This window comes from Delphinus delphis, chromosome 1 (assembly GCF_949987515.2).
Source record: "Delphinus delphis chromosome 1, mDelDel1.2, whole genome shotgun sequence".
NCBI lineage: Eukaryota > Metazoa > Chordata > Mammalia > Artiodactyla > Delphinidae > Delphinus > Delphinus delphis.
Window position 1 is genome coordinate 153,392,719 of NC_082683.1, and position 26,743 is coordinate 153,419,461.

The window sequence follows — 26,743 nt, forward strand, 5'->3', positions numbered from 1 at the left end:
CTCTCCTACACCTCCCAGGGCTCTTGGGTTATGCCCTTGCCCTCTTCCGAGCCGTCCGTGGCACCCGCTGTCAACCCCGTACGGCCAAGCTCCGAAGACTGACACTCAAGGCCCTCCGTAATTTGGCTTCAGTTTCGCTTTCTAGACGTTTCAAGAAAGAACGGGCTCTAAATATCTGTGAACCTCTGCTCCGTTTCATATCTACCCACGAGGTTAATTTTTTTGTTTCTTCCAGTCCACCTATTTTGCACCTCCTTCTCTGGGCAGACTTCACTGAGAATCCAAGCGATTTCTGGATCCCTTCTCTCCCCTGAAGCTGCAAACACTTTAACAGGACATGTGCGGAACTGCCGTAAGGTAATCTACATCTTGTCTCCCTCTCTGGTATCTAACCTCCCTGCGAATGGGGGTACGTCTCCGTGTTCTGTGCGGTTTTCAGCACAGTACTCTCTACAGGTAGTGGATATTTCATTTGGTAAGTGAACGAATAAGTGGATGAGTCACCGAGATAAGGGTACTGTCTCATTCTTTCTCTCTTTTTCCACTTTCAAGTTTCTTTAGTTACTTTCCTCAGACAAAAGGTTTCTTTGTAGCTACACAGTGGCCAGGTCCACAGAATGTTGCAGGTAGCTGCTGAAAACATCCCTCCTCCACTTGAGAATGGCTTGCTCTCCCTCTCAAGCGGAGAGAGCTGGGATTCGATATTTAATGAAGTGCCTCTGTCCACTTGGCATTGAGAGGCACTAGGGGGCGTTAGTGCTCTACACCCGGCGAAATGCCTGTTTCGTTTGTGATTTTCCTTTGTGAAAAACAACTATCCACAGAGTGTTTTGTGCCGATTTTCCATCCTTTTAGATTGACGGAAAGCATTTTACCCACGTAGAAACAGAGAACGAGTAGAAAGAGCGTTGCATTACGTTTAATAAAAGCTTAGGGCGGTCTCGGTGGTACGTTAGTGAAGTTATCTGGGGACACCTTCGCCACGTACATTGTGTTGGAGAGGCTCCGAGAATTCATTCAGGAGTTCTCAAAGTTCGAGATCACGGTTGCCTTACACGTAGGCACGGTGGCAGCCGTGGACATGGCAGTGATTTGGAGAACGTTGTACTAGTCGGCTCTTGCTGTGATAATGCTTTGCAACAAATCTCCCCAAAACTCACTTACGTGAAGAAGAGTCTAGTTTTCTGGGACCTGTGGGCTAGCTGCAGCGGCTCTCTTGTAGACCTCTCGATGGCGGGTGTCGCTCCATGCCGCGGGTCAGTTTGAGGTCTGTCCCGCACACCTCACCGTGGAGCCCAACTGTGAGGCTGCAGGTCCCTGTCTTCTCGCAGAGTTCGGTGAAACGTAAGAGGTGAACCCAACCACACAAGCCCACGTAAGGCCTCTGCGACTCATTTAAGGCCATCGTGTCTTCCCTTGGCCTCCTGGGAACCCCCTGGCCCCAGGATGCAGCTTCCGTAGGCCAGGGCAACCGGCGGAGGGGGGCGGGCGGGGCTGCAGGAGGGTGGAACGCGGAGGTCACAGAGGGTGTGGGTGTGGCCACCTCTGCTGTGACTGAACCAAGGGCAGGGGGGCAGGGGGTCCAGGGCAGGGCCCTCAGAGCCCGGTAGGCCCAGGGGGGCGGCGCAAGCACCTAGGCCCAGGCCGAAGAGCGCCTTCTTGGTACGCGCGGCAGGCCGGCCTCTCGCCTTGCCACTCAGGCCGCCCTCCCACTTGAAGTGTGTGTGGCACGCGTCCGCGGAGTACACCTCGCTGCACAGGTAGCCACGGGACTGGGCGTCGTAGCTTCCTGCGAGGCGGCCGGAGGTCCCGCAGGCGGGTGGGTCCCTGGGACAGACGCGCGGAGCGGCTCCTGCCCGGCCCCCCTGAGAACCGTCGCCGTTCCGTAAGGCGGGGCGCCTGCTTCAGAATGTAAAATCACGTGTCCGCTCTATCGATACGCCGTTTAGTTTACCAGGCAAGACTTTCTTGGTGAAAGAAGCAGCCTTGACTTGCATTCTCGAGCAGGCTTCTCAGCTGGCTGTGCACCGGTACTCTCTCTCTGGGTGTGCGAGTCCGCAGGGCAGGGCATCGCCTGGGCAGGGTGGAGCGTGATCTCTGCGGCCTCGTCTTGCAGCTCCTTCCTTTCATTCTCAATCATCCTGCCCACAGTGGCCTCCTCTCAGGCCTGCATACTTACAACGGCGCATTGCCCGTGCTGCCTCTCTGCAGGCAGTGTCCCTCTGTTTAGTTTGCAGCTGACTGATGCCGCCTCACCCTTCTCATCTCTTCTCAGGTGTCACTTGGTCAAGAAAGCGTCCCCTTACCTACTCAACTCATCACGTCCCCCTACCGTAGCTCACGTGACACCACGCACCTCTCGCTTATGGCCGTCATCGCCTTTCCCATCCAGTTTCAGGTAGGTAAGTTTACCCCGTGGTCCGTGAGGAAGAAGAGATCACGCCTGTTTTGCTTACTCTTGATTCCCAGCGACTAGCCCGGTTACTGATAACCTCTGTTAGAGGGAGAAAGGAATGCACCCAATCCCTGGTGAAGCCCTGAGCGTTTTCCTTTCTAGTGTCCCTCGTACTCCTCCCTGCCATCTGTGTCGCCCTTACTCGGCGTCTACCGTTTATGAGTTTACACCTGGGTTACGGTGACTGCTTCGGAGAATCGCATGCCTTTCTATCTCCCTCGCTGCGACCTCTCCTACACCTCCCAGGGCTCTTGGGTTATGCCCTTGCCCTCTTCCGAGCCGTCCGTGGCACCCGCTGTCAACCCCGTACGGCCAAGCTCCGAAGACTGACACTCAAGGCCCTCCGTAATTTGGCTTCAGTTTCGCTTTCTAGACGTTTCAAGAAAGAACGGGCTCTAAATATCTGTGAACCTCTGCTCCGTTTCATATCTACCCACGAGGTTAATTTTTTTGTTTCTTCCAGTCCACCTATTTTGCACCTCCTTCTCTGGGAAGACTTCACTGAGAATCCAAGCGATTTCTGGATCCCTTCTCTCCCCTGAAGCTGCAAACACTTTAACAGGACATGTGCGGAACTGCCGTAAGGTAATCTACATCTTGTCTCCCTCTCTGGTATCTAACCTCCCTGCGAATGGGGGTACGTCTCCGTGTTCTGTGCGGTTTTCAGCCCAGGACTCTCTACACGTAGTGGATATTTGATTTGGTAAGTGAACGAATAGGTGGATGAGTCACCGAGATGAGGGTATTGTCTCATTCTTTCTCTCTTTCTCCACTTTCAAGTTTCTTTAGTTAGTTTCCTCAGACAAAAGGTTTCTTTGTAGCTACACAGTGGCCAGGTCCACAGAATGTTGCAGGTAGCTGCTGAAAACATCCCTCCTCCACTTGAGAATGGCTTGCTCTCCCTCTCAAGCGGAGAGAGCTGGGATTCGATATTTAATGAAGTGCCTCTGTCCACTTGGCATTGAGAGGCACTAGGGGGCGTTAGTGCTCTACACCCGGCGAAATGCCTGTTTCGTTTGTGATTTTCCTTTGTGAAAAACAACTATCCACAGAGTGTTTTGTGCCGATTTTCCATCCTTTTAGATTGACGGAAAGCATTTTACCCACGTAGAAACAGAGAACGAGTAGAAAGAGCGTTGCATTACGTTTAATAAAAGCTTAGGGCGGTCTCGGTGGTACGTTAGTGAAGTTATCTGGGGACACCTTCGCCACGTACATTGTGTTGGAGAGGCTCCGAGAATTCATTCAGGAGTTCTCAAAGTTCGAGATCACGGTTGCCTTACACGTAGGCACGGTGGCAGCCGTGGACATGGCAGTGATTTGGAGAACGTTGTACTAGTCGGCTCTTGCTGCGATAATGCTTTGCAACAAATCTCCCCAAAACTCACTTACGTGAAGAAGAGTCTAGTTTTCTGGGACCTGTGGGCTAGCTGCAGCGGCTCTCTTGTAGACCTCTCGATGGCGGGTGTCGCTCCATGCTGCGGGTCAGTTTGAGGTCTGTCCCGCACACCTCACCGTGGAGCCCAACTGTGAGGCTGCAGGTCCCTGTCTTCTCGCAGAGTTCGGTGAAACGTAAGAGGTGAACCCAACCACACAAGCCCACGTAAGGCCTCTGCGACTCATTTAAGGCCATCGTGTCTTCCCTTGGCCTCCTGGGAACCCCCTGGCCCCAGGATGCAGCTTCCGTAGGCCAGGGCAACCGGCGGAGGGGGGCGGGCGGGGCTGCAGGAGGGTGGAACGCGGAGGTCACAGAGGGTGTGGGTGTGGCCACCTCTGCTGTGACTGAACCAAGGGCAGGGGGGCAGGGGGTCCAGGGCAGGGCCCTCAGAGCCCGGTAGGCCCAGGGGGGCGGCGCAAGCACCTAGGCCCAGGCCGAAGAGCGCCTTCTTGGTACGCGCGGCAGGCCGGCCTCTCGCCTTGCCACTCAGGCCGCCCTCCCACTTGAAGTGTGTGTGGCACGCGTCCGCGGAGTACACCTCGCTGCACAGGTAGCCACGGGACTGGGCGTCGTAGCTTCCTGCGAGGCGGCCGGAGGTCCCGCAGGCGGGTGGGTCCCTGGGACAGACGCGCGGAGCGGCTCCTGCCCGGCCCCCCTGAGAACCGTCGCCGTTCCGTAAGGCGGGGCGCCTGCTTCAGAATGTAAAATCACGTGTCCGCTCTATCGATACGCCGTTTAGTTTACCAGGCAAGACTTTCTTGGTGAAAGAAGCAGCCTTGACTTGCATTCTCGAGCAGGCTTCTCAGCTGGCTGTGCACCGGTACTCTCTCTCTGGGTGTGCTAGTCCGCAGGGCAGGGCATCGCCTGGGCAGGGTGGAGCGTGATCTCTGCGGCCTCGTCTTGCAGCTCCTTCCTTTCATTCTCAATCATCCTGCCCACAGTGGCCTCCTCTCAGGCCTGCATACTTACAACGGCGCATTGCCCGGGCTGCCCCTCTGCAGGCAGTGTCCCTCTGTTTAGTTTGCAGCTGACTGATGCCGCCTCACCCTTCTCATCTCTTCTCAGGTGTCACTTGGTCAAGAAAGCGTCCCCTTACCTACTCAACTCATCACGTCCCCCTACCGTAGCTCACGTGACACCACGCACCTCTCGCTTATGGCCGTCATCGCCTTTCCCATCCAGTTTCAGGTAGGTAAGTTTACCCCGTGGTCCGTGAGGAAGAAGAGATCACGCCTGTTTTGCTTACTCTTGATTCCCAGCGACTAGCCCGGTTACTGATAACCTCTGTTAGAGGGAGAAAGGAATGCACCCAATCCCTGGTGAAGCCCTGAGCGTTTTCCTTTCTAGTGTCCCTCGTACTCCTCCCTGCCATCTGTGTCGCCCTTACTCGGCGTCTACCGTTTATGAGTTTACACCTGGGTTACGGTGACTGCTTCGGAGAATCGCATGCCTTTCTATCTCCCTCGCTGCGACCTCTCCTACACCTCCCAGGGCTCTTGGGTTATGCCCTTGCCCTCTTCCGAGCCGTCCGTGGCACCCGCTGTCAACCCCGTACGGCCAAGCTCCGAAGACTGACACTCAAGGCCCTCCGTAATTTGGCTTCAGTTTCGCTTTCTAGACGTTTCAAGAAAGAACGGGCTCTAAATATCTGTGAACCTCTGCTCCGTTTCATATCTACCCACGAGGTTGATTTTTTTGTTTCTTCCAGTCCACCTATTTTGCACCTCCTTCTCTGGGAAGACTTCACTGAGAATCCAAGCGATTTCTGGATCCCTTCTCTCCCCTGAAGCTGCAAACACTTTAACAGGACATGTGCGGAACTGCCGTAAGGTAATCTACATCTTGTCTCCCTCTCTGGTATCTAACCTCCCTGCGAATGGGGGTACGTCTCCGTGTTCTGTGCGGTTTTCAGCCCAGGACTCTCTACACGTAGTGGATATTTGATTTGGTAAGTGAACGAATAGGTGGATGAGTCACCGAGATGAGGGTATTGTCTCATTCTTTCTCTCTTTCTCCACTTTCAAGTTTCTTTAGTTAGTTTCCTCAGACAAAAGGTTTCTTTGTAGCTACACAGTGGCCAGGTCCACAGAATGTTGCAGGTAGCTGCTGAAAACATCCCTCCTCCACTTGAGAATGGCTTGCTCTCCCTCTCAAGCGGAGAGAGCTGGGATTCGACATTTAATGAAGTGCCTCTGTCCACTTGGCATTGAGAGGCACTAGGGGGCGTTAGTGCTCTACACCCGGCGAAATGCCTGTTTCGTTTGTGATTTTCCTTTGTGAAAAACAACTATCCACAGAGTGTTTTGTGCCGATTTTCCATCCTTTTAGATTGACGGAAAGCATTTTACCCACGTAGAAACAGAGAACGAGTAGAAAGAGCGTTGCATTACGTTTAATAAAAGCTTAGGGCGGTCTCGGTGGTACGTTAGTGAAGTTATCTGGGGACACCTTCGCCACGTACATTGTGTTGGAGAGGCTCCGAGAATTCATTCAGGAGTTCTCAAAGTTCGAGATCACGGTTGCCTTACACGTAGGCACGGTGGCAGCCGTGGACATGGCAGTGATTTGGAGAACGTTGTACTAGTCGGCTCTTGCTGCGATAATGCTTTGCAACAGATCTCCCCAAAACTCACTTACGTGAAGAAGAGTCTAGTTTTCTGGGACCTGTGGGCTAGCTGCAGCGGCTCTCTTGTAGACCTCTCGATGGCGGGTGTCGCTCCATGCCGCGGGTCAGTTTGAGGTCTGTCCCGCACACCTCACCGTGGAGCCCAACTGTGAGGCTGCAGGTCCCTGTCTTCTCGCAGAGTTCGGTGAAACGTAAGAGGTGAACCCAACCACACAAGCCCACGTAAGGCCTCTGCGACTCATTTAAGGCCATCGTGTCTTCCCTTGGCCTCCTGGGAACCCCCTGGCCCCAGGATGCAGCTTCCGTAGGCCAGGGCAACCGGCGGAGGGGGGCGGGCGGGGCTGCAGGAGGGTGGAACGCGGAGGTCACAGAGGGTGTGGGTGTGGCCACCTCTGCTGTGACTGAACCAAGGGCAGGGGGGCAGGGGGTCCAGGGCAGGGCCCTCAGAGCCCGGTAGGCCCAGGGGGGCGGCGCAAGCACCTAGGCCCAGGCCGAAGAGCGCCTTCTTGGTACGCGCGGCAGGCCGGCCTCTCGCCTTGCCACTCAGGCCGCCCTCCCACTTGAAGTGTGTGTGGCACGCGTCCGCGGAGTACACCTCGCTGCACAGGTAGCCACGGGACTGGGCGTCGTAGCTTCCTGCGAGGCGGCCGGAGGTCCCGCAGGCGGGTGGGTCCCTGGGACAGACGCGCGGAGCGGCTCCTGCCCGGCCCCCCTGAGAACCGTCGCCGTTCCGTAAGGCGGGGCGCCTGCTTCAGAATGTAAAATCACGTGTCCGCTCTATCGATACGCCGTTTAGTTTACCAGGCAAGACTTTCTTGGTGAAAGAAGCAGCCTTGACTTGCATTCTCGAGCAGGCTTCTCAGCTGGCTGTGCACCGGTACTCTCTCTCTGGGTGTGCGAGTCCGCAGGGCAGGGCATCGCCTGGGCAGGGTGGAGCGTGATCTCTGCGGCCTCGTCTTGCAGCTCCTTCCTTTCATTCTCAATCATCCTGCCCACAGTGGCCTCCTCTCAGGCCTGCATACTTACAACGGCGCATTGCCCGGGCTGCCCCTCTGCAGGCAGTGTCCCTCTGTTTAGTTTGCAGCTGACTGATGCCGCCTCACCCTTCTCATCTCTTCTCAGGTGTCACTTGGTCAAGAAAGCGTCCCCTTACCTACTCAACTCATCACGTCCCCCTACCGTAGCTCACGTGACACCACGCACCTCTCGCTTATGGCCGTCATCGCCTTTCCCATCCAGTTTCAGGTAGGTAAGTTTACCCCGTGGTCCGTGAGGAAGAAGAGATCACGCCTGTTTTGCTTACTCTTGATTCCCAGCGACTAGCCCGGTTACTGATAACCTCTGTTAGAGGGAGAAAGGAATGCACCCAATCCCTGGTGAAGCCCTGAGCGTTTTCCTTTCTAGTGTCCCTCGTACTCCTCCCTGCCATCTGTGTCGCCCTTACTCGGCGTCTACCGTTTATGAGTTTACACCTGGGTTACGGTGACTGCTTCGGAGAATCGCATGCCTTTCTATCTCCCTCGCTGCGACCTCTCCTACACCTCCCAGGGCTCTTGGGTTATGCCCTTGCCCTCTTCCGAGCCGTCCGTGGCACCCGCTGTCAACCCCGTACGGCCAAGCTCCGAAGACTGACACTCAAGGCCCTCCGTAATTTGGCTTCAGTTTCGCTTTCTAGACGTTTCAAGAAAGAACGGGCTCTAAATATCTGTGAACCTCTGCTCCGTTTCATATCTACCCACGAGGTTAATTTTTTTGTTTCTTCCAGTCCACCTATTTTGCACCTCCTTCTCTGGGCAGACTTCACTGAGAATCCAAGCGATTTCTGGATCCCTTCTCTCCCCTGAAGCTGCAAACACTTTAACAGGACATGTGCGGAACTGCCGTAAGGTAATCTACATCTTGTCTCCCTCTCTGGTATCTAACCTCCCTGCGAATGGGGGTACGTCTCCGTGTTCTGTGCGGTTTTCAGCCCAGGACTCTCTACACGTAGTGGATATTTGATTTGGTAAGTGAACGAATAGGTGGACGAGTCACCGAGATGAGGGTATTGTCTCATTCTTTCTCTCTTTCTCCACTTTCAAGTTTCTTCAGTTAGTTTCCTCAGACAAAAGGTTTCTTTGTAGCTACACAGTGGCCAGGTCCACAGAATGTTGCAGGTAGCTGCTGAAAACATCCCTCCTCCACTTGAGAATGGCTTGCTCTCCCTCTCAAGCGGAGAGAGCTGGGATTCGACATTTAATGAAGTGCCTCTGTCCACTTGGCATTGAGAGGCACTAGGGGGCGTTAGTGCTCTACACCCGGCGAAATGCCTGTTTCGTTTGTGATTTTCCTTTGTGAAAAACAACTATCCACAGAGTGTTTTGTGCCGATTTTCCATCCTTTTAGATTGACGGAAAGCATTTTACCCACGTAGAAACAGAGAACGAGTAGAAAGAGCGTTGCATTACGTTTAATAAAAGCTTAGGGCGGTCTCGGTGGTACGTTAGTGAAGTTATCTGGGGACACCTTCGCCACGTACATTGTGTTGGAGAGGCTCCGAGAATTCATTCAGGAGTTCTCAAAGTTCGAGATCACGGTTGCCTTACACGTAGGCACGGTGGCAGCCGTGGACATGGCAGTGATTTGGAGAACGTTGTACTAGTCGGCTCTTGCTGCGATAATGCTTTGCAACAAATCTCCCCAAAACTCACTTACGTGAAGAAGAGTCTAGTTTTCTGGGACCTGTGGGCTAGCTGCAGCGGCTCTCTTGTAGACCTCTCGATGGCGGGTGTCGCTCCATGCCGCGGGTCAGTTTGAGGTCTGTCCCGCACACCTTACCGTGGAGCCCAACTGTGAGGCTGCAGGTCCCTGTCTTCTCGCAGAGTTCGGTGAAACGTAAGAGGTGAACCCAACCACACAAGCCCACGTAAGGCCTCTGCGACTCATTTAAGGCCATCGTGTCTTCCCTTGGCCTCCTGGGAACCCCCTGGCCCCAGGATGCAGCTTCCGTAGGCCAGGGCAACCGGCGGAGGGGGGCGGGCGGGGCTGCAGGAGGGTGGGTCCCTGGGACAGACGCGCGGAGCGGCTCCTGCCGGGCCCCCCTGAGAACCGTCGCCGTTCCGTAAGGCGGGGTGCCTGCTTCAGAATGTAAATCACGTGTCCACTCTATCGGTGCGCTGTTTAGTTTACCAGGCAAGACTTTCTTGGTGAAAGAAGCAGCCTTGACTTGCATTCTAGAGCAGGCTTCTCATCTGGCTGTGCACCGGTACTCTCTCTCTGGGTGTGCTAGTCCGCAGGGCACGGCATCCCCTGGGCAGGGTGGAGCGTGATCTCTGCGGCCTTGTCTTGCAGCTCCTTCCTTTCATTCTCAATCATCCTGCCCACAGTGGCCTCCTCTCAGGCCTGCATACTTACACCGGCACATCGCCCGGGCTGCCCCTTTGCATGAAGTGTCCTTCTGTTTAGTTTGCAACTCATTGATGCCTCCTCATCCTTCTCATGTCTTTTCAGGTGTCACTTTGTCAAGAAAGTATCCCCTTACCTACTCAACTCATCACATCCCCCTACCGTAGCTCACATAACACCACGTACCTCTTGCTTATAGCCTTCATCACTTTTCACATCCATTTTTATATAGGTGTTTATCACATGGTCCGTGAGGAAGAGATCATGACTGTTTTGCTTACTCTTCGTTTCCAGCGACTGGCACAGTTACTGATAACCTGTGTTAAATGGAGAAATGAATGTATCCAATCAATGGTGAACCCCTAACTGTTTTTCCTTCTAGTGTCTCTCATACTCTTCCCTTCCATCTGTGTTGCCGTTACTCTGGGTCTACCATTTATTATTTTACACCTGGATTATGATGATTGCTTCAGAGAATAGCATGTCTTCCTATCTTCCTCCCTACAACCTCTCTTACAGGTCCCAGGGCTCTTGGATTTTGCCATTGCCCTCTTCCAATCCGTCAGTGGCACCCGTTCTCGTCATCGGCTGTCAGCAGACTTGCATGCAATGGTCCTTTCTCTTCTCTTTTCTTCCTTTCGTCACTGGGCCATGCCAAGGCGTGAAACCCTGACACTCGCTGCCTCGTGGATGTACCCTGAGAACAGGATGCTGAGCGAGAGAAGTCAGACACACAAGGACACACAGGGCGTGACACCACTGAGGAGAATCTTCAAGAACAGGTAGATCCACATAGTCAGTGGATTCCTGGTTGTCAGGGGCTGGCGAGGGGACAGAGTGATAGCTAAGGGTGTGAGGTACATTTTGGGGTGACAGAAGTGATCCAAAGCACGGTAGTAAAGATGGCTGCACAGCTCAGTAAACTGTCCCCGTGCTCCCCATTGCAGCCTGTGATAGCATCGCTCTCAGGATGAAGGGCTGACTGCAGGAAGGCTGAACGCGCAGTGAGTCCTGGGCCCAGAACCTGAGCTGGTGCTGCCCACGTGGGGAAGTCACTGGTACTTGTGGAGCCTCCAGAGAGACTGGCAGCACCTCCAGGGCCTCACAGTTCGTGGCGCACCCGGCCCAAGGGCTTTCCCGCTGGTTGTCATCACCGGCTGTCACCAGACTTGCATGCAATGTTCCATTCTTTTTTTTATCTTTTCTCTGTCCCTCAGCACGCAAATGGGTGATTCCCTGACACTTGCTGCCACGTGTATGCACCCTGAGGACACGATGCTCAGCGAGAGCCATCAGAAACAAAAGGACACACAGGGTCTGACTCCACTGAGGAGAAACGTACAGAGCAGGTAGATCCACAGAGTCAGAGAGTAAGTCCCTCGTTGTCAGGGGCTGCCGTGGGGACGGAGCGATAGCTAAGGGCGTGAGGGACATTTTTGGGGTGACGTAAATGGTCCAAAACATGGCAGTAGTGATGGCTGCACAGCTTCGTAAACTGTCCACACACTGGTGCAGCCTTTGAGAGCATCGCTCTCAGGAAGAAGGGCTGACCGCACAAATACTGAATGAGCAGTGACTTCTGGGCCCATACACTCAGCTGGCACCCCCCACGTGGGGAAGTCACTGTGGCTTTCTGAGCCTCCCCGGAGACTGGCAGCAGCCCCAGGGCCTCACAGAGCATGGCGCGCCCATCCCCAGAGCTTCCCCTCTGTTTCTCATCACCGGCTGTCAACAGACTTGCATGCAACGTTCTTTTCTTTTATCTTCTCTGCTTTACGTCACTAGGCCATGCAAAGTGGTGAAGCCCTGACACTCGCTGCCACTTGGATGCACCCTGAGACTTCTACGCTATGGGAGAGAAGTCAGACACAGAAGGACACACAGGGTGTGACCCCACTGAGGAGAAACGTCCAGAACAGGTAGATCCACATAGGCAGAGAGTGGTTTCCTGGTTGTCAGGGGCTGGCGAGAGGATGCAGTGATTGGTAAGGGCCTGAGGGATATTTTGGGGGTGATGAAGTGATCCAAAGCATGGCAGTAGGGAGGGCTACACAGCTCAGTAAACTGTGCACATGCTCCTCATTGTAGCCTGTGAGAACACAGCTCTCAGAATGAAGGGCTGACTGCAGGAAGACTGAACGTGCAGTGGGTCCTGGGCCCAGACTCTCAGTTGATGGCTCCCCACTTGAGGTAGTGACTGGGAGTTGCTGAGCCTCCTCAGAGAGTCGCAGCAGCCCCAGGGCCTCACAGGGCACGGCGCGCCCTGCCCCAGAGCCTTCCCTCTGGTTCTCATCACCAGCTGTCACCAGACTTACATGCAATGTTCCATTCTTTTGTTTTATCGTTTTTCCGTTCCTCAGCATGAAAAGGGTGAACCCCTGACACTCGCTGCCACCTGGATGCACCCTGAGGACACGATGGTTGGCGAGACCAGTCAGACACAGAAGGACACACAGGGTCTGACCACACTGAGGAGAAACGTCCAGAAAAGGTAGATCCACAGAGGCAGAGAGTAAGTCCCTGGTTGTCAGGGGCTGCCTAGGAGACGGATTAATAGCCAAGGGCGTGAGGGACATTTTCGGGGTGACGGAAATGGTCGAACAAATGGCAGTTGTGATGGCTTCACAGCTTAGTAAACTGTCCCCCGCGCTCCCATGCGGCCTGTGAGAGCATCGCTCTCAGGACGAAGGGCTGACCACAGGAAGACTGAACGAGCAGTGGGTCCCCGGAAAAGACGCCCATTTGGCGGCCCCCCACTTGGGGTAGTGACTGGGAGTTGGTGAGCCTCCAAGGAGACTGGCAACAACCCCAGGGCCTCACAGGGCCCGGCGCCCCTGGTCACAGTGCCTTCCCTCTGGTTCCCATCACCAGTTGTCACCAGACTTGCACGCAATGTTTCTCTTTTCTTTATTCTTTTCTCAGTCCTTCTGCATGCAAAGAGGTGAACCCCTGACACTTGATGCCACGTGGATGCACCGAGGACACGATGGTCGGCGAGACAAGTCAGACACAGAAGGGCATATACGGTCTCACCCCACTGAGGAGAAACGTCAAGAACAGGTAGATCCAGAGGGGAGGCTTTGGGGCCCATGATGCCGTTCACTGTGAGGACCTGGGGCTGCTGCCAGTCTCCGTGGAGGCTCTGGAAGCCCCAGTGACTTCCCCACGTACGGGACGCCAGCTGAGCATCTGCGCACAGGACTCACCGTTCGTTCAGTCTTTCTGCGATCAAACCGTTGTTCACTTGGCATTTACAGACACCAGGGGCATTAGTGCTCTACACTCAGTGTAATGCCTGTTTTGTTTGTGATTTTCCTTTGTGGATAACAACTATCCACAAAATGTTTTGTTCCAATTTTCCATCCTTTTAGATTGATAAAAGTCATTTTAACTATGTAGAAACAAAAAATGAATAGAAAGAACTTTGCATTACATTTAATAAAAGTTTAGGGAGATCTTTGTGGTACATTAGTGAAGTTATTTGGGGAAAGTTTAGTCATGTACATTGTGTTGGAGAGGCACCAAGAATTCAAGAATTCTCAAAGTTTGAGGACACAATTGCCTTATATGTAGGCATGGTGGCAGCCATGTACATAGCAGTGATTTGGAGGATGTTCTATTAGTCAGCTCTTGCTGTGATAATGCTTTGGAACAAATCTCCCCAAAACTCAGTTACATAAATAAGAATTTATTTTTCTTGGACCTGTGGGCTAGCTGCAGCGGCTCTCTTTTAGACCTCTAGATGGCTGGTATTGCTCCATGTTTTGGGTCAGTTTGAGGTGTGTCGCACACATCTTACTGTGGAGCCCAACTGTGAGGATGCAGCTCCCAGGCCCTGTCTTCTCACAAAGTTCACTGAAACATAAGAGGTGAGCCCAACCACACAAGCCCACTTAAGGCCTCTGCGACTCATTTAAGGCCATATGTCTGCCCTTGGCATCCTGGGAACCCCCTGGCCTCAGGATGCAGCTTCTGTAGTTCATGGCAACCTGCGGAGAGGGGGCAGGGCTGCAGGAGGGTGGAACACTGACCTCACAGAGGGTGTGGGTATGGCCACCTCTGCTGTGACTGAACAAAGTGCAGGGGAGCAGGGGGTCCAGGGCAGGGCCCTCAGAGCCCGGCAGGCCCAGGGAGGTGGCACGAGCATCTCGGCCCAGGACAAAGAGCGCCTTCTTGGTCTGCACGGCAGGCCAGCCTCTCACCTTGCCACTGAGTCCGCCCTCCGACTTGAAGTGTGTGCGGAACGTGTCTGCAGAATACACCTCGCTGCACAGATAGCCATAGGAGTTGGCGCGTAGCTTCCTGCCAGGCAGCTGAAGGTCGCAGGCAGGTGGGTCCCTGGGACACACGCCGGGAGGCTCCTGACCGGCGCCTGAGAACTGTTGCCGTTCCGTAAGTTAAGGAGCTTGTTTCAGAATGTAAATGATATGTCCACTAGATATGCTGTTTAGTTTAACAGGCAATACTTTCTTGGTGAAAGAAGCAGTGTTGACTTGCATTCTAGAGCAGGCTTCTCATCTGGCTGTGCACTGGCACTCTGGGTGTGCTAGTCCGCAGGGCAGGGCATCCCCTGGGCAGGGTGGAGCATGATCTCTGCAGCCTCGTCTTGCCCCTCCTTCCTTTCATTCTCAATCTTCCAGCCCACAGTGGCCTCCTTTCAGGCCTGCATACTTACAATGGCACATTGCCCATGCTGCCCCCTGAATGAAATGTCCTTCTGTTTAGTTTGCAACTGATTGATGCCTCCTCATCCTTCTCATGTCTTCTCAGGTGTCACTTTGTCAAGAGAGTATCCCCTTACCTACTCAACTCATCACATTCCCCTACCGTAGCTCACATAACACCACGTACCTCTCGCTTATAGCCTTCATCACATTTCACATCCATTTTTAGATAGGTGTTTATCACATGGTCCGTGAGGAAGAGATCATGACTGTTTTGCTTACTCTTCGTTCCCAGTGACTGGCACAGTTACTGATAACCTGTGTTAAATGGAGAAATGAATGTATCCAATCAATGGTGAAGCCCTGACAGTTTTTCTTTCTAGTGTCTCTCATACTCCACCTTTCCATCTGTGTTGCCGTTACTCTGGGTCTACCATTTATTATTTTACACCTGGATTACGATGATTGCTTCAGAGAATAGCATGTCTTTCTCTCTTCCTCCCTACAACCTCTCTTACACGTCCCAAGGCCCTTGGGTTTTGCCATTGCCCTCTTCCAATCCGTCCGTGGCACCCGTTGTCATCATCGGCTGTCAGCAGACTTGCATGCAATGTTCCATTCTTTTTTTTTATCTTTTCTCTGTCCCTCAGCACGCTAAGGGGTGATGCCTGGACACTTGCTGCCACGTGTATGCACCCTGAGGACACGATGCTCAGCGAGAGCCGTCAGAAAAAAAAGGACACGCAGGGTCTGACTCCACTGAGGAGAAACGTACAGAGCAGGTAGATCCACAGAGTCAGAGAGTAAGTCCCTCCTTGTCAGGGGCTGCCGTGGGGGCGGGGTGATAGCTAAAGGCATGAGGGTCATTTTTGGGGTGACGTAAATGGTCCAAAACATGGCAGTTGTGATGGCTTCACAGCTTAGTAAACTGTCCCCCGCGCTTCCGTGCGGCCTGTGAGAGCATCGCTCTCAGGACAAAGGGCTGACCGCAGGAAGGCTGAACGAGCAGTGGGTCTTCAGTAAAGACGCTCATTTTTCGGCCCGCCACCTGGGGTAGTGACTTGGAGTTTGTGAACCTCCACGGAGACTGGCAGCAACCACAGAGCCTCACGGGGCCCTGCACCCTGGTCACAGGGCCTTCCCTCTTGCTGTCATTACCAGTTTTCACCAGACTTGCGTGCAATGTTCCTTCCTGTTCTTTTTCCTTTTATCAGTCCTTCTGCATGCAAAGATGTAAACCCCTGACACTCAACGCCACGTGGATGCACCCTGACACGATGGTCGGTGAGACGAGTCAGACACAGACGGACACACAGGGTCTGACCCCACTGAAGAGAAACGTCCAGAACAGGTAGATCCACATAGTCAGAGAGTGGGTTCCTGGTTGTCAGGGTCTGGCGAGGGGACGGAGTGATAGGTAATGGCATGAGGGACATTTTTAGGGTGATGGAAGTGGTCCAAACCACGGCAGTTGGTATGGCTGAACGGCTCAGTAAACTGTCCCCATGCTCCCCATTGTAGATTGTGAGAACATCTCTCTCAGTACAAAGGGCTGACTGAAGGAAGACTGAATGAGCAGTGGGTCCTAGGCCCAGACACTCAGAGGGCGGCCCCCCACTTGGGGAAGTGACTGGGAGTTGCTGAGCCTCCATGGAGACTGGCAGGCGCCCCAGGCCCTCACAGGTCATGGCGCCACCGGTCCCAGAGCCTTCCCTCTGGTTCTCATCACCAGCTGTCACCATACTTGCATGCAATGTTCCTTTCTTTTCTTTTCTCTTTTCTCATTCCCTCTGCACGCAAAGGTGTGAAACCCTGACACACACTGCCACATGGATGAATCCTGAGAACATGATGCTCAGCGAGAGAAGTCAGACACAGAAGGACACACAGGGTGTGACCCCACTGAGGAGAAACGTCCAGAACATGTAGATCCACAGAGGCAGAGAGTGGGTTCCTGGATGTCAGAGGCTGGCGAAGGGATGGAGTGATTGATAAGGGCGTGAGGGACAATTTTTGGGTGATGGAAGTGCTTCGAAATATGGCAGTAGGGAGGGCTGCACAGCTCAGTAAACTGTCCATGTGGTCCCCATTGTAGCCTGTGAGAACACAGCTCTCAGAACGAAGGGCTCACTGCAGGAAGACTGAACGTGCAGTGGGTCCTGGGCCCAGACTCTCAGTTGATGGCTCCCCACATGGGGTAGTGAGTGGGAGTTGCTGAGCCTCCACGGAGACTCGCAGCAGCCCCAGGGCCTCACAGGGCACGGCGCCCCCTGGCCCAGAGCCTTCTCTCTGGTTCTCATCACCAGCTGTCACCAGACTTACATGAAATGTTCCATTCTTTTCTTTTATCTTTTTTCCATCCATCAGCACACAAAGGGTGAACCCCTGACACTCCCTGCCACCTGGATGCACCCTGAGGACACGATGCTCGGCGAGAGAAGTCAGACACAGAAGGACATACAGGGTCTGACACCACTGAGGTGAAACGTCAAGAACAGGTAGATCCACGGAGTCAGAGAGGAAGTCCCTGGTTGACAGGGGCTGCCGAGTGGACAGAGTGATATCTTAGGGCGTGAGGGACATTTTTGGGGTGACAGAAATGGTCCAAAACATGGCAGTAGTGGTAGATTCACAGCTAAATAAACTCCCCCGTGATCCGGTGCGGCCTGTGAGAGCATCGCTCTCAGGACGAAGGGCTGATCGCAGGAAGACTGAACGAGCAGTGGGTTGTGGCCCCAGACAGTGAGCTGGTGCCCCCAACGTGGAGAAGTTACTTGGACTTGCTGAGCCTCCACAGAGACTGTCAGCAGCCCCAGGGCCTCACAGAGCAGGGTGCCCGCGGCCCCAGAGCCTCCCCTCTGTTTCTCATCACCAGCTGTCACCATACATTCATGTCATGTTGCTTTCTTTTCTCTTGTCTTCTTTGCTTCACTAGGCCACACAAACGGGTGAATCCCTGACAGTCGCTGCCACATGGATGCACCCTGAGACCAGAACACTATGCGAGAGAAGTCAGAAAAGAAGGACACACAGGATGTGACCCCACTGAGGAGAAATATCCAGAACAGGTAGATTCACAGAGTCAGAGAGTGAGTTCCTGCTTGTCAGGGTCCAGCGAGGTGGCGGAGTGATAGGTAAGTTCGTGAGGGACATTCTGGCAGTGATGGAAGTGGTCCAAAGCACGGCAGTAGGGACGGCTGCACAGCTCGGTAAACTGTCCCCATGCTCCCTGATGTAGCCTGTGAGAGCATCGCTCTTAGGATGAACGGCTGACTGCAGATAGACTGAACGAGCAGTGGGTCCTGGGGCCAGATGCTCAGTTAGCGACCACAATTTGGGAAGTGACTGGGAGTTGCTGAGCCTCCACGGAGACTGGCAGCAGCCCCAGGGCCTCACAGGGCATGGCGCCCCCTGTCCCAGAGCCTTCCCTCTGGTTCTCATCACCGGCTGTCACTAGAGTTGCATGCAATTTTCCTTTCTTTTTTTTCTTTTCTCAGTCCCTCAGCACACAGAGGGGTAAAGCCCTGACACTCACTGTCACGTGGATGTACTCTGAGGACACAATGCTCAGCGAGAGAAGTCAGACACAGAGGGACACTCAGGGTGTGACACCACTGAGGAGAAACGTCCAGAACAGGTAGATCCACAGAGTCAGAGAGTGGGTTCCTGGTTGTCAGGGGCTGGCGAGTGCACGGAGTGATAGGTAATGGCATGAGAGACACTTTGGGGTGATGCAAGTGGTCCAAAGCATGGCAGTAGGAATGGCTGAACAGCTCATTGTTACAGAGTAACAAGAGAACAATTACTTATAATTTTAATAGCCAGATATAATCACTGTTCATTTTGGTGTATATACTTTGTCTTTTTCTTCCCTATAAATATATTTGTACACTTAGGTATTACAAAAATAGAATAGTAGTATACTTGCTATTTCATATTCCTGCTTTTTTCACTTAATGATGTATCATGTAGTATTGCGTCATATTGATGTCCCATAGTTTAATCAATTCTTTGCTTTTAGATTTAGACAGTTTGCTTTTCCCTGTCAGAAACAATGTGAATACGTTGTATATACATCTCTGTATCCATCGGGATTACTTCTGTAGAATAAGGTACTACAAGTGAAATGACAAAGTGTGACATATTTTTAAGACTTTTGATACACATGGCCAAATTACCACCCAGAAATGCTATGCCAGTTTGTAGTCCACCCCAACAGTAGATGTGAAGCCTGCCTCTCACAAACACTGGCTTGTAGCACTTGTTAAAAAATGTAAAACTACAAAAATGAGTACCTCTCCATTTTCTATGCAAGTGGGATTACTCCAAATTTTATAATATTTTTCAATTAATTTGGTATAAGCATTTTAGCAAGTCATTAAATTTGCATCTCCTGCCTGATTTTTGTGATTGTTCAGTATTCCATTGTATGAATATGCCACAGTGCACATAGCTTATCCATTCTTGAATATACGCTATGTCCAGTTTTTCAGTTACAAATAGTACTCTGATATATTTACTTACTTATATCTCTATTTCTTTTGGTTAAATTCTTAGAAAGAAAGTTGTTGGATCAAAAAGGTATAGACATTATTTAAAGGCTTTTCGTACAGAATCTTGCCTTAATCTGATAGGAGAATAACCACATTTTGTTTTATTTTGTATTCATTTGATTTACTGGTGAGGTTTACTGGCTGTTTGTATTAATTTGGCTCTTTGGTTAATTATACCCTGTGTCCATTCTTCTGTAGTGAGAGTTTGTAAGGGTTGTATGATATCCTGTCAGATCCATATGTCTGACTTGCTATTTCTATGTGTCATGGGGGTGTTGAAAGACTCCAGTTATTTTAATGTGATGGTCCATACAACACTTAAAAAAAAAGACTCACTGGGCTTCCCTGTAGGCGCAATGGTTGAGAGTCCGCCTGCCGATGCAGGGGACACGTGTTCATGCCCCGGTCTGGGAAGATCCCACATGCCGCGGAGCGGCTAGGCCCGTGAGCCATGGCCGCCGAGTCTGCGTGTCCGGAGCCTGTGCTCCGCAACGGGAGAGGCCACAGCAGTGAGAGGCCCACGTACTGCAAAAAAAAAAAAAAAAGACTCATCATAGTTTCCTTTCATGTAATATTTTTTAATACCTGTGCTTTGGTGATGATCCCTTTGGTTTAAATGAGTAGATTGTTCAGCCCCAGAACTACTAGAATTCATGATCAGTTTTTCTGGTTTTTGTCTGACTTTTTATGGAGGAGAGTTCTTGACCATCATACTTTCATGATAGGTTTTTAGTATGTATTCTCTATTCACACATTGTTTGAATTTGTTATTATTTGTAACCTCTTAGACTTGTTCTTTTCCCTCTAAAACTAACAGTTATTACATTTCTTCTATTTTGTTTTCCCTTTTTAACTAGTTTCATGTGTGATTTGGAGCTGAAGATCATGATCAAAAGAATGCAGTGCATTTCTGAGCTCCACCAGGTTTTGCTTGTGAGGTTTACATGCCACTGCCGCCCTTGCTAATTATGAACTGAGATTCATTTTGTGATGCTTTTTGCTCATAGGTTATATACAGTTATTCTTCAGTTCTGTAATTGTAAAATATGTTGGATGATTTACTGGGACTAAAGGCAGGGTTATCATTGCACATCCAAGAAGAGGTTTTTAAATTGGATTATGCATTATGTGTGTGCGTATACATTTCTGTTTTTTTCCATATCCAAAATTACAGACCTGCCATGACTTCTCTTGTGCAGGACTCTTCCACATGTGAGAAAATGGGAGCTGTCTATATGTTAAATCTGTATAGACTTTGCAAATGACCTTTTGTCTTTCATCGAAAGCACTGGACCTGCAGCAGTGTGGCCTCACCAGTGAGGGAGCAAAGGCTTTACTAAAGGCCCTTGAAACCAACAGAACTCTGCTCGTTCTGGATATAAGAAAAAATCCACTTATTGGTATGTGGTCACTTTTTTTAAATTGATAAACACATAGGAAAACAAAAAGAATTTGTTCACGTATTGACAGTTTTTAAAACTTAATGTGTTTAACTTTCCTCATCATATACAGCTGGCCCTTGAACAATGTGGGGCTAGGGGTGCCGACCCCTACGCAGTTGAAAATCTGGGTATAAGTTTATAGTCAGTGGTTCCGCATCTGTGGATTCAACCAACCTTGGATCGTGTAGGATGATAGTACATATTTATTGAAAAATATCCGTGTGTCAATGGACCAGCGAGGTTCAAACCCATGTTGTTCAAGCTGCAACTGTACTTTTCTAGTGTTGCACTTCCCTTATGTCTTTAGCAGATAATGTACTAATTAAAGTGAATTATACTTGTAAATTGTTCTTAACTCTGAATAGAGGTGAACCTAGATACTAAGACTGCTTCCACGAAGAGCATTATTTCTTTCCTGTGCAACCTCTGAATTCTTTCCAGGAGTTCTTTATTCATTTGTCAGATTCACAAGTAATTTTTTTACTATCTTCTGTGTGCCAGATACGGGTTTAGGCACTAGGGATAAAGCAGTGAACAAAACAGACAAAAGTCTTGCCCTCGTGGAGCTTACAGTCTAGTGAAGGAGTTCAGATAGAAATGAGTAAACAGATAAGTCATATAATTTTAGATAGTAGGAAGTGCAAAAATATATTAATGTAAGGAGAGTGAGGGAGAGCAGGTAGGACTCCATTGGATAGGTTTGTTAGGGGACAGCTTCACAGGAGAAGTGGCATTTGAACGGAGACCTGAATGAAGAGAGGAGCAAGCCATGGAAGAACTGGAGTAAGCACATTCCAGGACAAGGAAGCAATGAGTATGCAGGCATGTAGGTGGGTGGATTATTTAAGGAAAAACAAGGAGGCCAACATGGCCAGAGTACTGAGTGAAGAAGAGTGTGGTATGACATGAGGTCAAGGAGCTAGCCAGGGGTCTGCTCTTGTAAAGTCTTGAAGGCCAGAGTAAAGATGTGGATTCTTCTAAACGAGTAGAGAGTTTTGAAGTGGGACAAGGCATGATCCAAATAGTATCTGAATAAGATGACCTGGTATAGAGAATAGACTTGAGGGGGATAAAGAAGACAAACAGGGAGACCAGTTAGGAGACTATCACAGGGGTCCAGATAAGGGCTGTTTATGGCCTAGGTTAGGTTGGAAGTTTGCAGCAAGTGAAAAGTGGTTGAATTCAGGTTGTGTTTTGGGGGTGTAGCTAACAAGGCTTGCCGATATATTAGGTGTGGGGTATGAAGGAGACAGTAACAAGGAGACAAGTCGTTGATGATTATGTGTGCAACTGGGTGGTATCACTTAGAAAAAGGGAGCTGATGGGAGGAGCAGCTTTTGAGGGAATATCAGGACTTTGGTTTGTTATCTTTGATGCCCTTTAGGTATCTAAGTGTCTGGACGGTGCTTAGACTGTACTTTCTATCCAAAGGTATCTAAAGCCACTTTAGATGCAAACTGTTTAAAGCTGACCTTTGCTGCTGCCAAAATAGTAGCCACTGGGGGCAGTCTGCAAGATGGCATCTTAGGTTTTTGAGGAAGAAATTAGAATACACAAGCGGGAAATAAGTGTATAATTACATAATGTAGACTTCATATTTAATTTTATGGGAAAAGCAATAATTAGTTGGCTTTTGGTTTTAAATGGAAATAGCCACTCATTGGGAAATAATTACTCTAATTTCAATTTATTTTACTTTAAATCATTCTGTGATGAAAGCAGTTACCGAAAAAGGTCTCCAGAATGGAAGGAGTGCCAAGTCAGAGGCATATAACATGTTTTAATTCTCTCGGAAGAATTTCTCTTTAATGGCTTTTCTTTCCTTTTTAAAAGAAAATTATCAAGGTACTTTCTGCCATCTTAAAACTAAGTTTGTAGTCAAATGAAATGGCTTTTCTGTTTTTGAAAATGTTGTGTGATGCTTTAATTTAGCTTCCCAGAAGTGCAGATTGAAGACCTTTTATTAAGTAAAATATCTTAATTTCCAATGAAGATCAAACCCTCCTAAATTACCTGTAGCTTAAATGGCATATTTATCATTTCTGTCTCAGTACCAGTGGATAACTTCTCCATCGGTGAAGGAGCCATGCATAGCTGCTAGACAGAAAAGGAGAACTATAATTTTGGAAAGTGGTCGAAAAGGAAAAGCTAGTATTAGAATTAGTAACTCTTTCTTTTTTTAAATGCTACTAGAATTTATACCCCTTATATTTTCCGGTGTGCTAAACTTAAAACAGCCTTAATGGTTATTCCTTAATGGTTAATTACTTCCTTAATGGTTAGCTGTCAATATTATTTCTGGTTCTTATGGAACGCACCTAGGATGTTCCTACAAAGTGTTCAATATGTATTAGATATTAATTTTAATGTGATAAAGCTCTTGAAGTGACAAAATCCATATCCAGATACGAGGTCACCTTTTCTCCCTTTCATGTGGGGTCCAGGCCTTAGGGAAGAGAGGGAAGCATGTGATGTGTCTAGTGACAACCCCAAGATAAAATAAAGTAGGCAGAGCCCTTGGCACTTTACAGATATGAAGAGTTTTTATTGCCATCACCACCATGTGAACAGACAGTGTTTTACAGCAGTGCAGACAGGTTAGGGTCAGGTGCAGCAGGAAGTGGGATCAGGCAGGATAAGAACACGAGGAGCGTCATGGGTGGGGGCTGGTTCCAGAGCCTTTACTAAGGAAACAACAAAAATCACAGATGATAATGACTGTTTTTTTCAAAATGCAGGAATCAGTGGAAGAACTAGAAATGATCATGTTCAGAATTATGATCAGTTATGTCTAAGTATGTAAAAGTCAGTTATTTTCCCATAAGCCATAAATAACAATAAAAAACAAGGAAAGATCCCATTTGTAATAGTCACAAAACTTAGTAAATATCTAGAAGTCAGTTCAGTATTCACCTGAAAAAGTTAGTGCAAAAGGATAGATGAAACATTTTAAACATATATGTTAACGTTAATAAAATGTAATGTTAACATAGGATCTATTAGCATATAAAGCCACTGGCAGAGGGAAAGACAGATCGGTGGAAAACTCCAGAAACTGGTCCCTGTTTACTTGAGAATTGTATTTTAACTTAGACAATTTTAAAGTCTAAATTTTCACGTTTGTAAAAGGGTGAGGATTTAAAAAAAGCTGATACTTCTGGAAATGGCTGTCATTCTGATGGATATTTTAAAAATGTTAACTGAAATTTAAATGTATAAATTATAAAAAGAAGATGACAGAAAGGCCTATTATCATTTTATTACCCAGATAAACCCTGGTGGCCCACTGATAGGAGAAGGGACTTCTCTAAGTAGTTTTCTTCATCCTGATTTCTGGATACTCCCATCTTTAATCTGCTTTTGGAAGCACCGGGTGACATTTTGGCAAGTTTTATTCAATTTCTTTATGCCTTGATTTTAGGAAAGAAGAATAGTAGCTGTGCTGAGCTCTGCCAGGTCAGATAGAATTTTGGAGTATTCTCTTTCTCTCTCTTGTAGACAGCCACTGTCATTTGGTAAGCCATAAGCCTTCCTTTGCTTTGACTGTGGTTAGTGTGTTTGCTGGATTTCTAAAATATATTTTTAGTGTTTACTTGTTTAGATTGAAAAGATTGGGCTATATTTTTAAAAGTTTATCCCTCCATTTTGGAAGGCCTTTTAAGTTGTGATATTGCATGCAAGAGAGCTAACAGAATTCTGGACTCCATATTTTCGTTTTTACCTTTTTTTTTTTCCTCAGATTTGAACCAACAATGGCTAAGAATGAGAGGAACTCAGACCCGAATATTTTTTCCCTTGTCAAGCACAGAGAATATGGGAAAAACTGAAACTGGGAAATTGTTTTGCTCGTCTTCTTTTCCTCCTTTTTGGTCAGTTACCTTAGTGAGCCACCTTACTTTGTATTTCTAGCCTGGCTTCAGAAAGACCTGAACTTGATGAACGACACACTGTTGGAGTAGTAGATTGCTACAAGGAACCAAGATCCAGACGACCTTAAATGGAGGCTACATGGAATTATATTCAAGAAGGATGGTCCAGCCAATATCCTCACTTCCATTGTGAAAGGAGTTCCCTATTCCTAAGATAATGGACCTATGTCCCACTGGCACAGAAGATGGAGATTTATCCCAGTGCCTTTATATATGTATAGATATTAAAATTATATATATATATGTTTATATATAGATAATGCCTAATGGAAATATCTCAGATGTTCTATTTTGTGTTTCTTCTTTAATTTCTTATAAAATTGAGACCACTTTTTAACTCAAAAGAGGAAAACCTTAAAAATTAATTTAAAACACATTTTCAGTAGTCTAAGGTTCAGAGTGACTTGGCAGAGAAAATTGCTGAATGGTTAGATAACAGTGCTGGTAGGCTTGGCTATTGTAACACTTTACATCTGAGTTTCTCTTCCTTGAAATTACAAGAACAATATGACTCAAGAGAAAGATTGATAATTAGGAATATTCTGCTTGCTTTTTATATAGCCCATTGAAGAACATTTTGATTAATTATTTGGAGGTCATAAGAAGGTACCTTCATGATCTAACTTTTGAACAACTAGTGTTGCAACAAAAAGCTATGACTTAAAATTAAAAAGGAAATTTGAAATGACCTGTTTCTTTTGGCATCTCAAGCCCGATATCTGTCAGTAAAATGAGTCACTTTTCAGTCATATGGGTGGTCAGCAATATAAATTTTATTGGGAAGCTGAAAGACACCATTGCCAAACAGAGCATCTGCAGTGTTCACATCTATATTTGAGCATCTTTTGTTTTCCCAAGGGGTGAAGATGGGAAGAAGGAAGGCAGAGAAATGCACTTCTATACAGCTTTTCAAGACGGATAGAAAAGAGAGCATTCCCAGAGGCAGGTCAAGTTCAACCCAAGAACAACTCTCTCAGTCCTTTCACAACTAGTTAAAATACAAGACCAGTAGTAACTCAGCTCTCAAATCAGTGTTGAACTCAAGCAGAAGTTTGTTAATATTGATACGGTTAACATACATCAAATAGGATTACTGAATTTTCTGAATCTAAGAGTTCTCCACAGTGTTGACATTTCCGTACTGAACTCCCAGGATTGTTTGTTTTCAAAGGCTGTTGGGCTCAAGACACATTTTGTTTTAAATAATCCTTCATAAAAAGTTCAGCTTTCAGTCTAATACGATTGAAACCCAGCTTGAGTGTGTTTTATAATGCACTGAAATGGAAAGACTATGGGCATTGAATTGTTCAAAACATGGCAGGCGAAGGAGTGATATGTAGGGAGGAGTTGATCAAAGAAATCAGTGAGACTTGATATGTCTTGTTATCTCATTTTATTTACCTTTTAGAACTCTTCCATCCAAATATTAGACGAAAGAAATCAATATCAATTTTCACCTGTCACGTTCCACACTTCAATTATTAATGAATGTCAAATTTGACCACAGTTTTCTGTACCACCTGCTTTGCAATAATATTTCTGAGCCTTTATTAAAAATGTAAAATTGTCATTGAATTTCCAAATATGATTCTCCAGTGGCTAATTCAGCTTGTTTTATTAATAAGCAAGTTCTGATGAGTAATACTAATTTAATACACCAGCATGTAAGGTGAAAGTGTAAGTTATTCCTGCTGAAGGTGATGAGATATGACTGTGATGTGGTGGTAGAGCACTCACCTTACTGAACGAACCCTGCGAGCACACAGTTCTTGGGAGAAAGCAGAACTTCATATAGTAGCAAATCTGATATTATTTTGCATGTCTCCTGTAGCAGTGGAATGCACACACACACACACACACACACACACACAAACACACACATCATGGGTGAAAAAACACACATGCGCACCTTAGATGCTTCCATTAATTTCTGAATATAGTTCTCCGGAAAGAAAAAGCTTTACTGATGATTTGTACTTTTATAGTTTATTATTTTATCCATACTAAAACACTTCATGAGATCACTTCGTATTTTGTTGTCCATGGAATGCTTTTAATTTTGAGGTGCTAAATGCAAATGGAAATAATTATTATAGTCATTGGCCATGAAAGATTAAGTTACAGAGAACCCGGTGACTGGAGGTCAGACCTGCCACGGAATTATTCTCTGCTCCAGAGACCAATAGAATATCACTTAAGGATAGAACGCTGCTATTGAGAAACTAGCTCTCTTTTATTTTTACTAGAAGGAG

At 48.6% G+C, this 26,743-nt stretch overlaps 3 long non-coding RNA genes across 4 annotated transcripts; all 3 read left to right on the forward strand.

Moving 5' to 3' along the window:
* The first annotated feature begins 239 nt into the window (after nucleotides 1-239).
* LOC138413882 (uncharacterized) lies at nucleotides 240-3,028 on the forward strand. Its single transcript, XR_011246257.1, has 3 exons — nucleotides 240-357; nucleotides 2,276-2,398; nucleotides 2,919-3,028. It is a non-coding gene; the product is annotated as an uncharacterized lncRNA (long non-coding RNA).
* Nucleotides 3,018-7,758, forward strand: LOC132414303 (uncharacterized). The gene is made up of 4 exons (XR_009516921.1): nucleotides 3,018-3,040; nucleotides 4,959-5,081; nucleotides 5,602-5,723; nucleotides 7,642-7,758. It is a non-coding gene; the product is annotated as an uncharacterized lncRNA (long non-coding RNA).
* A 550-nt stretch (nucleotides 7,759-8,308) lies between these two features.
* Nucleotides 8,309-26,186, forward strand: LOC132414271 (uncharacterized). Of its 2 annotated transcripts, XR_009516911.1 has the most exons (15): nucleotides 8,309-8,406; nucleotides 10,563-10,685; nucleotides 10,851-10,907; nucleotides 11,121-11,252; nucleotides 11,689-11,822; nucleotides 12,264-12,394; nucleotides 12,826-12,963; nucleotides 15,218-15,349; nucleotides 15,782-15,918; nucleotides 16,370-16,492; nucleotides 16,935-17,065; nucleotides 17,503-17,635; nucleotides 18,065-18,204; nucleotides 20,320-20,520; nucleotides 24,302-26,186. It is a non-coding gene; the product is annotated as an uncharacterized lncRNA (long non-coding RNA). The 2 variants fall into 2 exon arrangements; XR_009516910.1 differs by lacking the exon at nucleotides 10,851-10,907 and having other exon boundaries at nucleotides 24,472-26,186.
* The last annotated feature ends 557 nt before the right edge of the window (nucleotides 26,187-26,743 follow it).